This window comes from Ostrinia nubilalis, chromosome 8 (genome assembly GCF_963855985.1).
Source record: "Ostrinia nubilalis chromosome 8, ilOstNubi1.1, whole genome shotgun sequence".
NCBI classification, from domain to species: Eukaryota; Metazoa; Arthropoda; class Insecta; order Lepidoptera; family Crambidae; genus Ostrinia; species Ostrinia nubilalis.
This window is the reverse complement of record NC_087095.1, coordinates 7339048-7352408: the sequence shown is the minus strand read 5'-3', so window position 1 is coordinate 7352408 and position 13361 is coordinate 7339048.

Genomic DNA, 13361 nt, shown 5'->3' with positions numbered 1-13361 from the left:
GCTTTAGAACTTCAGTCGTCTCTACACGGGAGGGGGTTGGTCCTACGGGATTGGGCTACATGACCTTTTCTCCTTGGTTCGACATCCTCTAGACGATGACAGCATAGATTTGCGAAAATTAGAACTTTTTGGAAAAACCGTAAAACTTGAATCGCTTCTAGAGGGTCGGGGGTTGGTCCTACGGGGATGAAGTACATGACCTTTTTTTCTTGGTTTGAGGTCCCCTACATGACGGCATCAAAAGAATCGCCAATTTCGGGAAAAAATTTTTTGATCGAAATTATTCTAAGTGTCGCGCCCCGGTTCCTATACAAGCACGCTTTAGAACTTCAGTCGTCTCTACACGGGAGGGGGTTGGTCCTACGGGATTGGGCTACATGACCTTTTCTCCTTGGTTCGACATCCTCTAGACGATGACAGCATAGATTTGCGAAAATTAGAACTTTTTGGAAAAACCGTAAAACTTGAATCGCTTCTAGAGGGTCGGGGGTTGGTCCTACGGGGATGAAGTACATGACCTTTTTTTCTTGGTTTGAGGTCCCCTACATGATGGCATCAAAAGAATCGCCACTTTCGGGAAAACATTTTTTGATCGAAATTATTCTAAGTGTCGCGCCCCGGTTCCTATACAAGCACGCTTTAGAACTTCAGTCGTCTCTACACGGGAGGGGGTTGGTCCTACGGGATTGGGCTACATGACCTTTTCTCCTTGGTTCGACATCCTCTAGACGATGACAGCATAGATTTGCGAAAATTAGAACTTTTTGGAAAAACCGTAAAACTTGAATCGCTTCTAGAGGGTCGGGGGTTGGTCCTACGGGGATGAAGTACATGACCTTTTTTTCTTGGTTTGAGGTCCCCTACATGACGGCATCAAAAGAATCGCCAATTTCGGGAAAAAATTTTTTGATCGAAATTATTCTAAGTGTCGCGCCCCGGTTCCTATACAAGCACGCTTTAGAACTTCAGTCGTCTCTACACGGGAGGGGGTTGGTCCTACGGGATTGGGCTACATGACCTTTTCTCCTTGGTTCGACATCCTCTAGACGATGACAGCATAGATTTGCGAAAATTAGAACTTTTTGGAAAAACCGTAAAACTTGAATCGCTTCTAGAGGGTCGGGGGTTGGTCCTACGGGGATGAAGTACATGACCTTTTTTTCTTGGTTTGAGGTCCCCTACATGATGGCATCAAAAGAATCGCCACTTTCGGGAAAACATTTTTTGATCGAAATTATTCTGTGTCGGAAGCCACCTTTAATTGGCTCTAAATCTGAAAGCGTTTGTTTTAGAGAGGTAGACCATATAAGCTTTTGTGCTTTGTTTTACGTCTTCTATGCGATTCTTGCAAGAAAACAAGGAATAATTGAAGAAAAAAAAAACTCGTCGAAATTATTCTAAGTGTTGATAGCGCACTTTTAATTGGCTCTAGAAAGTTAACGGTTGGTCCTAGAAAAAAAAGTTATCTGAAGATTAGTCTTATTTTTATCTATTCTAAACATTCCCGGCAAAAAAAGCCAAAAATTCAAAAAAAAATTTTTTTTCATAAAAATTTTTCTAAGTCTCGTGCCCCATAGCGCCCCGTTTCCTATACTCCAACCTGTTAATCTAGTTTGTTAACTTTAAACATGTTAACCGGTGTTATTTTGAACTTTGTTAATTGAATTTCCATATTTTCCGAGTAACCACCACAATTAATTAGCCGTTTCGTTCGTGTCACCTTCGTGACTGTATGAAGGTAAATCGCGCAATTGTAAAGGTTACTTCATCATCAGCCCATCGCAGTCTACTGCTGGACACAAGTCTGTTAATTACATTAATCTTGTAACTGTCTGAAATAAATTGATTTAAGATTACCTAACATAAATTGTGGAACTAAGTACGGCCGCAGGTAGATAGGTATAGTTTTTACGAGGTGTACAAAGCACATCTTCTCGCTCTACGTTCTACCAACATATTATTATTCTGTGGTACTACTAAATTAGATACCGATTCTTATTTCATTTTTGCTGAAAAAAGTTTTTTCTATTATCTTAAAAAATATTATTACTTCTCCATATCTATGAAAGGCCTACTATTAATTTACGCTCACTAAACATTTTCTGATTTTAATCCATTAGGCAACTAAGGTAAACGGCTACTAGTTCGTGATAGTACGTAAGTTCGTAAGTTTTTTTTCTAACTCAAATAATAAGCAAATGGAATATTATTTATTTATAAAAATTCTTCATTACTACAAAAACTCTATTATTTAAGCTATCTAAAAAACTAAGTACCAACATTGTGGCGCCAAAAATGAGAGCAATACGAAGCTTCAAACTCTCAGAGAGCCAAAAACAGCCGTGCGGCGTGCAAAGGTTGCTCTCACCGTAAGGTTAGCGCTCCAACTTCTTAAGCTTATAAAAAGGCGAGGGAACGTCCATTTCAATAAAACTTGTAATAGTGGTTTCATGTGTTCCTTGACAATTGATTTGGCATAGAAAAAAGTTATATGAAAACGTAGAATTCCTTTAAAATTGACTCACGAAATAGCGTGCATATTATTTTTCGGGTGTCCCCTATTTCGTGACACTACCGATCCAAGGATATTATGGATAACATTTTGATGCTTGGTGTTTAAATAATCATTTATGATAATTTAAATGTAAGTTATGAAACAAATAATGCATTTATTTAAGTTTCTCATGACCTAAATTCGGTATATGTTTCGTCCACTAGAATTTATATGACACGAGTTTGAAGTTCACATATATGACCAATTTTAAGATAAATTTGCATAAGTAGTACCAGCATAATTTTGTTTTTATTTCGTTTTGTTTTATTTATCTTTGTTTATTTGTATTATACAGTGTGAGTCACGTTAAAGTGTACATATGAAAATAGATGAAACTAGACCTCTCTTTATCGACAAAAAAGAGGTCAAAAAATTTTTGAGATTTTTTTTAAATTTTTTATAGAATTTTTTTTCTTCCAATTACTTATTGTAAAGAAAACGTAATAACTTTTAAACTAAGCGGTATATCCTGATAAAATAAAAACAGTAATAATGCTAAATAACAAGCAATATTAAAAAAATACATAAAATACACAAAAAATGCCAACAAATAATAAAAAATGATACTTTTTGAAAAAAATGTGCTTTTAAATTCGTGTTTTTTTGGTTATTTGATAAATTTCTCCAAAAAATGCCCCATCAACAGGTGGTTTTTATTACTTTGTATTATTCGTTATCGTATTATCTTTGTAAAACCACAAATTGCATGTCTCTATCCCAATCACAACATTTGCTATGATCGTTTGAACAAAGGCCTGCCACAACATTATTGTCCGCTACAGGTAGAGACAATTTTAATTTTAACTAAAATGCTTATTTTACTTCGAAATCTTGTTTTTATTTGAAATATAACTCGTCTTTATCAAAATTACAAATCTAGAGCCATTTTCAGTTTCGTTGTTAACGAAGCGTTGAACGGCGCGCCCGGAGAGGCTTAGTTCAATCGATCATTGCAAACGTTGTGATAGGGATAGAGACATGCGATTTTTGGTTTTACGAAGGTAATACGATAGATAATAATACTAAGTTGTAATAAAAACCACCGGTTATAAGGGCATTTTTTGGGGAAATTTATCAAATAACCAAAAAAACACGAATTTAAAAGCAGATTTTTTTCAAAAAGTATCATTTTTTATTATTTGTGGGCCTTTTTTGTGTATTTTATGTATTTTTTTAGTATCGCCTGTTATTAAGCATTATTACTGTATTTATTTTATCAGGATATATCGCTTACTTTAAAAGTTATTACGTTTTCTTTACAATAAGTAATTGGAAGAAAAAAAATTCTATAAAAAATTTAAAAAAAATCTCAAAAATTTTTTGACCTCTTTTTTGTCGATAAAAAGAGGTCTAGTTTCATCTATTTTCATATGTACACTTTAACGTGACTCACACTGTATATGGGATAGATAATAGTTAATTGACACACTTTGACAATAATCCATGAATTTTACTTGGGGAATTTGGAATAATCAGTATCACGAAACAAGGAACCGTATTATTGTTACTTTTTTCCAAGTTCGTGATATATAAATGTATGGTGTTAGGTACTTTTATGCCACATACCATCAAAGAAATCGACATATTTTTTAGGTTTTCAATACTTACCTACCTAAGAAATTAATTAATTACTTACTTTTTATTATGAGTCATTGGCGTATCTGGGGTTATTTTCAGGGGGGGGCTACCCTCACTTAAAACAGCTCCAGGGGTGGGATTATGGGGAGAAGGGGGGGGGGGGGCACAAATCAAAATTTTATGGGTACGAAGGGGGGGGGGGGTAAGTTCCCCCCCCCATACATTTCTAATGGTTATATAAATATTTTCACATATTGTTACAAATAAAAAATCAAAATATTATACTAGACTCACATTATTTCTTATGAATATTTCAGGTAGGTAAGTAAAATCGTCAATTTCACATAATTATTTTATTCTAAATTGTTATTATCGTTTTTAAATTTATTAAACCCTTAAACATTATTAAAATATCCTAACTGGATGCATAAAACCTTATCCCGAAATAGGGGACATGACTTCACGAACTTAGAAACAGAGCAAAATTTTGTCACGAAACAGGATCCAAACATGAGGTCCGCAGAACAATTAATATAAAAAAAAGTTCAAACTAATAACTATAAATTATGTATTAACTTACTGTCAAAAGACCAAAGTTTAGCATACAAAAGCTTTCATACTGATATCATGCTTGGTTATTTTTAAATAAAATGTTAAAGTCGTAAGAGCCTTAATATACCGAAGTAGGGGGCACTTACCTTAAAGCTTTTATGTAACACTCGGAGCCTTAGTAAATATCGAGTGACTGGAAAATCTACTTCAATTAAAACGGTTGCATGATTAAATACCCCAGTTAATGCTTTAGGTGATTGGAAAATACGAACTATTTCTAAAGATATTGTGTTACCAAGGACCGGTACTTCAGACGCCCACAACATTTCGCATAGATCGGCAGACAGACGAGCTAAACATTTATCAGGCAGGCGTAATAAATTAACAACCTTAGGTAGGTAATTGGAGTTTTCAAGAATTAAGTCGTATCTTGTGGTTTTGTTAGTTGCCCACTGAACATGTTTTAAATTAACAAATCTTTCCAGAATTTTCTGACCTGTTTAAAAACGTTCCTACCTAAAAATAAAATTGTGCTTTAACGATGACTTAGTTAAGTTTTTGGTTATTTTGATATTATCCAGATAATAAAGTCTCATCTTTCAAGATTTTACTTACCCGATTGAAAATGTCAGTCACATTACTTTTGATCTCTGACTAAAACACAACAATTGTAACGTATAACGTTGTTTTGTAACAATACCAATACGATCTCCCAAATGTCTCCAATGAAGCATAACTTCCACTGCTATTCAGCTGTGAACACTTTCATGTAGGTAAGTAAATTTATTTCCATTCGATTGATGTAGAGACAAAAGCCAACCAGTTAGAAGATTGATACTTATTCAAGTATAATTGTCTGAACCCTTGCTTGCCTTGAGTTCTTTTTTGTTTCCAATTTGTTAAACATTCACTGGATTATTATTCTCTAAACTATGTACGGTTTATTAATTTATTTAATAGTATGTACCTAAATAGGTAAGTAATATTAATAGTTTAGTACCTACTTAGGAAACTATCGTCTTTGTTTTAAGGAACGTATCCTCAAGTAAATTGCAAAAATATTGATTAGAAAACTGTTGTTATAGATTTTATAAGCCACTATAGTATAGTAGCCACCTATGCAGACATAGACATAGTCAATAGTATATAATACATAAATTAAATATTAAGATATATTCTGTATTTATTGTAGGGTTAGTAACCTAACCTGACCAACCCTTTCTCGCTTTTGCAGGAATAAACACTTGGATGAGCAAAACATGTTCAGTGATGACTTACAGAGACCCTAATATAACATTTAGGGAGATACGACGAATACGTAATTTTAGAAGACAAATACAAGATAACGCAAGCAGAATAATGGGTGTTAAATTATCTCGCCTACTTACTTGATAAATTAAGAATTAAGGTTGACAAATTGTTCAATTAAGATGTACCTACTCGTATATAACTCAGTAATATCATGAAGCTGCAATCAAATTGGGAGATCGTAGGATCGTAAAATTTGAATTACCTAACTAATAGGATATATCTACTTAACATCCATAATTATATTCGAATCAATTGTTTTTGTAGTTGACTATATTTATTTTGTACGTTTCAGGAAGCTCAGTGCAGGTACTTATTTGATATTCATTTTGTAGATAGTATGATAGTACATTTACTTTGCCTATAAGTACCCTTTCTGGAGAAAAAAGGGTTTTGACAAACTTTGTGACAGACAACAAAGGGATTATTATAAGGGTTTTTCCCGTTTTCCCTTTTTAGATACGGAACCCACAATTACTTATACCTAAAGCAAAATAAGTATTTACTTCTTAATCAGTCCAAATAAATTATGGACCGCCATCTTGGTAGTCTACTTAAAATTGTACGAGTATAGCAAAGAAAGATGTGCTTAGATAGATCAGTATCTGGATTCTTGATAATTTATTGGGTACTTCTTGTGATAAATTCAATTTGTGTTTTTCTGTGAATTTCGCCTCTAACGGATTTGGGATAAGATAAATCAATTAAGGTAAGGTGCAATGTTTCTTTGGTTCGGGAAATATTAAATTAGTCCCATCCCATTAAGTTAGGTACCTAGGTAAGTACTTAAATAGCGAAATATAATATAATTTTTGAAGTGTTTCGTATACCTACGAGGTTTTGTGCAGGGTTCGAAAATATGCTTATGATATAATATATCGGATATATATCATAAATATCGGATATTTTCGAACCCTGGTTTTGTCACAAGTACCTATCAAGATAACTTTGTCTCGAAGGAGAAAGTACCTTAGATAAAAATCCTTTCAATAATAGGGTAAAATAAATCCCACCAAAAACATAAGTGCCAAGTTCTATGCAAAAGCCAAATATGTATTTATAGGAACAAAATAACATAATGAACAAGTATTAAACTCTATTTCTTTGCTTTATTGGATACTATAACAATATTTCTGTTATTTAAAAATGTGAGATCTTGTGAGTGAGTGGGTACACTATACTTTACATTCCACGTGATATAGACACGAGGAAATGACATTTTCCACTACACGATGATAGATTAGAAAGGCCTATTAGATGAAGGTAAAGCTGTTCAGTTTTCGTACAAAAAGATGTAGCGTATGCCGTGCCAAAAGCTCATAATGTTTACAGTGTTCATGTTGCTTAATTTATTTATTTATTTTAAGGACAGCCAACAAAGCATACACCTTATCTAATATCATAACCTTAATATATCAAACACTAGCTGACCCGGCGAACTTTGTTCCGCCTTAATGGCAAAAAATAAGCAGACTTTTTTTTAATTTCGAACGGAATAAAAAGTATCCTATGTCCTTCTCCTGGCTCTAAACTACCTCCCTGACAATTTTCAGCTAAATCGGTTCAGCCGTTCTTGAGTTATAAGTGGTGTAACTAACACGACTTTATTTTATATAATAATAATAATAATAATAAGCCCCCCAAAGTCCAACCTTTCGTCCGTGCTTGACCATCTAAGCCACGTGGGGGGCGGACACTCGCAACAAACTTACTTTGCGAGTGACCAACAGGGCAATGGCAAACCCATCATGGAGAATGTCATTAAGGAAGTATAATTTGCGGCCGCTGCCCGGGGGTCGCCGGGGCGCACCTGGAGCCGTTGCTGGGTGTCTCAGCATGCGAACCAGCGGCGACGAGGAGTTGAGCAGGCGGGCTCCCGTCGACAAAAATACTACAGCCGAAACAACCGATCCATCTGATACTCAATCCCTTTTCTCAGATGGTTCATCCGTTTACCAACCAGATTTGTATAGACCATCATCCTCTAATAGCAGTGAACAGACCGAGGATGTTGTGCAGGATGTTCTCGATACAGCAGAACCTGCACCCACCCCGAACAAAGTCTGTACGCGTAGAAGATGGACTAAAGACATGAACGTTTTTATTCTACGCACCTACCTAATGTTAACTAATATGGAAACTGACACAAAAAATTACATCGGACCTCTACACAACCAATTTTCTGAAAAATTTCCAGACATGCAGGTTACTGGACAACGTCTAGGTGACCAAAGAAGAGCTATAATACGCAACAAACTCCTACCGCAACACACAATTGACACAATTTATATGGAAGTTCAAAAAGATTTAAACCTTACATTCCCGCCTACTCAAAGTCCTAACACACAACACACATCCATATCACAAGTTACATCAAACACTAGCCAACGTATGAGGTGGACAAACGAACACAATGAGGTGATAATGCGATCCTACTTTAGAGCTACTAATCTTGAAAGAGACATCACTGCATACAGGACAAAAATACACGAAGAATTTTTAAATATTTTCCCAAATTTAGGTCACATTTCCGAACAAAGAATTGCAGATCAGAGAAGACTCATCGTAATGAATAAATGGATCAGCTCTGCTAGGTTGAAAGAAATAAGACAGGAAGTTGCTGAAGAATTACAAGTAGCCAGAAGAAATGAAGAAACGCAAGACCTTGAGGAGCACTTTAGTAACATAAATGTAGGAATAAGCCAGTCAACTACACAATTTGATCAAGATCGGACTACACTACATACACAACCATCACCAGAAAACCATACACTTAATGAAGAAATTGCTAGTGATAATAACGACAATTCCACAAACCCTTACATATTAAATCTTAGCCAAAAAATACAAAAAGAGTTTGAATATGCCCTCGATAAGTTTAAAGACAGTACCCCTACGGATAGGCCATACTTACCGAAACAAAAAATATCTAAGCAACTTAATTTCATTGTAAACTACCTAAATACAAAAATCCTACCCAAACATGTGTCTGCCGAACAAGACTTCAACAACTTGCACACTTTAATATACTGCGCAGCATATACAGCTGCTATATGTAATGGCACTATAAAACACAATAGCAATAACCACTCTAATCATCGAATCAATAAACCGCATTGGCAACAGAGACTCGAAAACAAAATCAGTAAATTAAGAAGCGACATAGGACGACTAACACAATACATGCTTGGTAACAGAAGTGCACGGGTCATTAGCGCAGTCGAAGATATTAAAGCCAAATACAAACAACATGCCCAGTACGATAACGTAAATGCCGACCTAACACAATTTATGGACACCCTTAAACAGAAGTTAAGTACCACGGCTAGTAGACTGAAAAGATACCTCACTTGCACTAAAAGAAAAAACCAGAATAAGTTATTCAGAAGCAACGAAAAATCATTCTATAGAAACTTAGGACAACCACAAACCGTAAATCCTACTACTGAAACACCTACTACCCAATCGCTACATCATTTTTGGGCACAAATATGGGAAAACCCTGTTTCTCATAATACCGAAGCAGAATGGATCCAGAAAATCGATAACACAAAAATAACCGACATGACATTTGAACACATATCAGTTGACACATTTATCAAAGTTATTAGTAGAACACATAACTGGAAAGCTCCCGGAACCGACAAAATTCACAATTTCTGGTACAAAAAACTAACATACATATACCCATATATACATAATCATATAAATAACTTCATACAATATCCCGATACAATACCTGAATATTTAACACATGGTATTACCTACATGCTTCCTAAAGATAAAGACACCAAAAACCCTGCTAAATATAGACCTATCACTTGCCTTCAAACCATTTACAAGATAATTACAGCATGCTTGAGTGAAACTATATACAACCATCTGGAAGAAAATGATATTTTATCCGAAGAACAAAAAGGTTCGCGTAAGTACAGTCAAGGGTGCAAAGAACAGCTCATCATAGACGCAATAGCCATGAAACAAGCACACACTAATAGGAAAAATATACACACTATGTAGGGGAAAGTAGTACGAGATGATCCCCTTAAGCGGGAATCGCTGTAAAATACATATTTTTCAATGTAAACCAAAAATAAAGACGATTACTACTAGTATATTTATCTATCCAACTTTCCTTATACTCAAAACCAGAAATTAATTGAGGTTTCATTAAAATATTTCATTTTTTGCAAAACCTTACAAAGTGATCATCTTGTACACCCCTGTGGGTAAGATGATCCCCGAGGTAGGGGTAAGATGATCCCTATGATTCTATTTTATGATCTATTCTTTTCTGGTTGTATTCCTTTCGGAGTACCTAATTATCCGAACAAATCGTTAAAAAGTTAGAAAAGAAAAACATTTACGAATTAAATAATGAAAATAACTTATTCTTTCTTAGTACCTGCTAAAAAGCGTTTAAATAATTTAAACGCTTTTTGGCTGGAGCTGTGTTGCATATATCACAAATAAATTCACCTGCTTCATCACCCTCTACCCCAGCACATGCTTTATGGCCCCATTTTACACATGCATAACATTTTATCCATCCTTTACCCTTGGTATCGCTTGAAAACTTCTCTGTTCAGTACAGCCATTCAGTATCATCTTCTTCAGACTCAGGTGAGTTATATGAAGTTCTCTTTCTTTTATTTCACTTCCCTTTACCTACTCCATTAACTTTTTTGTTCTAATTCCCAGGGATCATCTCGTACACATAGGAAGGGATCATCTTGACCCAAGTCCCACTTTTTGTTAAATATTTGCTACAATAATCTACAAGTACGCGGCCATGTTTTTATGGCCAAAATATTAAAATTAAACATAATAGAAAGCCTAAAGACAACAGTAGTTACATTTTACATTGTTTGAATAAAAGTAACATAAACTCAAAGTCATGCCTATTTTAGATCAGAAGTACACAATTTTTCTTTTTTCTCGTCAAATTCGATGTATCGCTCACGCCACCATTACGATTTGACTGAGGCGGGGAGGTGTCCAGAGCTATGTTTTACCAGTGAAAGAAACTAAATGACGTTAGTGGTTTCAGCACAATCGCAAAGGATCATCTTACCCCAGGGGATCAACTCGTACTACTTTCCCCTACGTAGACTATCAAAAAGCTTTTGATTCGGTTCCTCACAGCTGGCTTTTATCAATTTTAGAAACATATAAAATACACCCGCTTCTAGTTAAATTCTTAGAAACAGTAATGGATAAATGGCAGACAGTCTTAAACATTAGAAATTCGGATATAGCGACCGAGCCAATAAAAATCCAAAGAGGCATATTCCAAGGAGATGCCTTAAGTCCTCTTTGGTTTTGTTTAGCGCTTAACCCTCTCTCACAGTTATTAAACGATGCTCATTGCGGATTCAAACTTAAAAGCAACAATTCATATTTCAATTTATCGCATCTCCTTTACATGGACGATATCAAATTATACGCGTCTAATAAAAACGATCTGTACAAACTTGCTGATTTAACAGAAAGATTCTCACATGACATTAAAATGAATTTCGGGGTCGATAAGTGCAAAATATTTTCAGTACATCGAGGGAAAGTAGAAAACAATAGCTATATGTTACAAAATCAAGAAATCATAGAATCACTCGGAGAACATAATACTTATAAATACTTAGGATTTCAACAGGCAAAACAAATTAATCAAAAACAGACCAAAATAGACCTAACTCAAAAATTTCAACGTAGGGTAGATCTCATCCTTAGAACAGAGCTTAACTCAAAAAATATTATAAAGGCTATAAACACTTATGCAATCCCGGTACTAACGTATTCTTTTGGCATAGTAAACTGGTCCCAAACAGATTTAAAGAAATTACAACGAAGCATTAATACAAAACTAACTAAAAACAGGAAACACCACCCAAAATCGTGCGTTCAGAGACTTAGTCTACCAAGAAAAGATGGAGGAAGAGGGATAATTGATATCCAAAATCTACACAACAGACAGATCACGACACTCAGAAACTTTTTTCACACCAAATCACAACACTCACCATTGCATCATTTTTCCGTTTGCATCGACAATAATTTTACACCCCTAAATTTGCATGATACAAATCTACAAAAGAACGAGCACATTGTAGATAATGAACAGAAATTTAGAGCTTGGGCTGAAAAGTCACTACATGGCAGGCATAAAGCAGATCTGGATCAGGAGCATATCGACAAAGATGCCTCAAACAAATGGCTTCAAATAGGAGACTTGTTCCCTGAGACAGAAGCATTTATGCTTGCCATACAGGATCAAGTAATAGCGACACGTAATTACAGGAAATTTATTATAAAAGAGCCTAACCTTCCCACTGACTCATGCCGCCTATGCAATAGTTCAAGCGAGACCATACAACACATCACCAGTGCATGTAAGACCTTAGCAAACACCGATTATAAACACCGTCACGACCAAGTCGCTGCAATCATACACCAGGATCTAGCACACCAATACAATTTTATCAATCAAAAGACACCTTATTACAAATACAAACCGCCACCAGTACTAGACAATAGAAAGCACAAAATTTACTGGGACCGCACAATTTTAACCGATAGGACAACTCATTACAACAGGCCCGATATTACCATCCACGATAAAGAACAGAATATAGTATACCTTATAGATATTGCAGTACCGAATACCCATAACATACAAAGCACAATTAATGAAAAGCTCACAAAATATACAGATCTAGCCATACAATTAAAAATACAGTGGAAAGTAAAATCAGTCCATATAATCCCCATAGTACTATCAGCAACAGGCGTAATACCCAAATCCTTAATAAAGAACCTGGACATCCTCAAATTAAAAAGCAACTCATATCACTTAATGCAGAAAGCTGTTATTTTGAATTCATGCCGAATCACCCGAAAATTTTTAGCCGACGCGCGCTCCACATGTAACGAGTACTAAATTAAACATCATATCAATGCTATCCACTTGGTCTCGACCCGTGGATAACATTAATACCAGCATAAAATGCTGAGAATTTAAAACAACTCAAAATAATAATAATAATAAATAGTTTATTTCCAAACCATAACACTAATACAGCTTAAAATCTTAATCACGTTAATTAACAACTTCGTGTTTAAGCAAATTTGTTGTTCCCCTGACCTTCAAAATAGGAAAAACCTGAGCTTTGAAGGGTCAGTGGTTCGGCTCGCGATATATATATATAGATTATGTGATCTTTAGAGCCATTATGTGGTGTTGCCTTCTAGTAAGGCAACACCACATAATGGCTCTAAAGACTGCCACGACATGTAAATAAGTGTACTACTAATAGAAGGCAAAAATATTTTTTTCTCTTTTACATAAATCATGTTTAGAGTCTACAGTTCG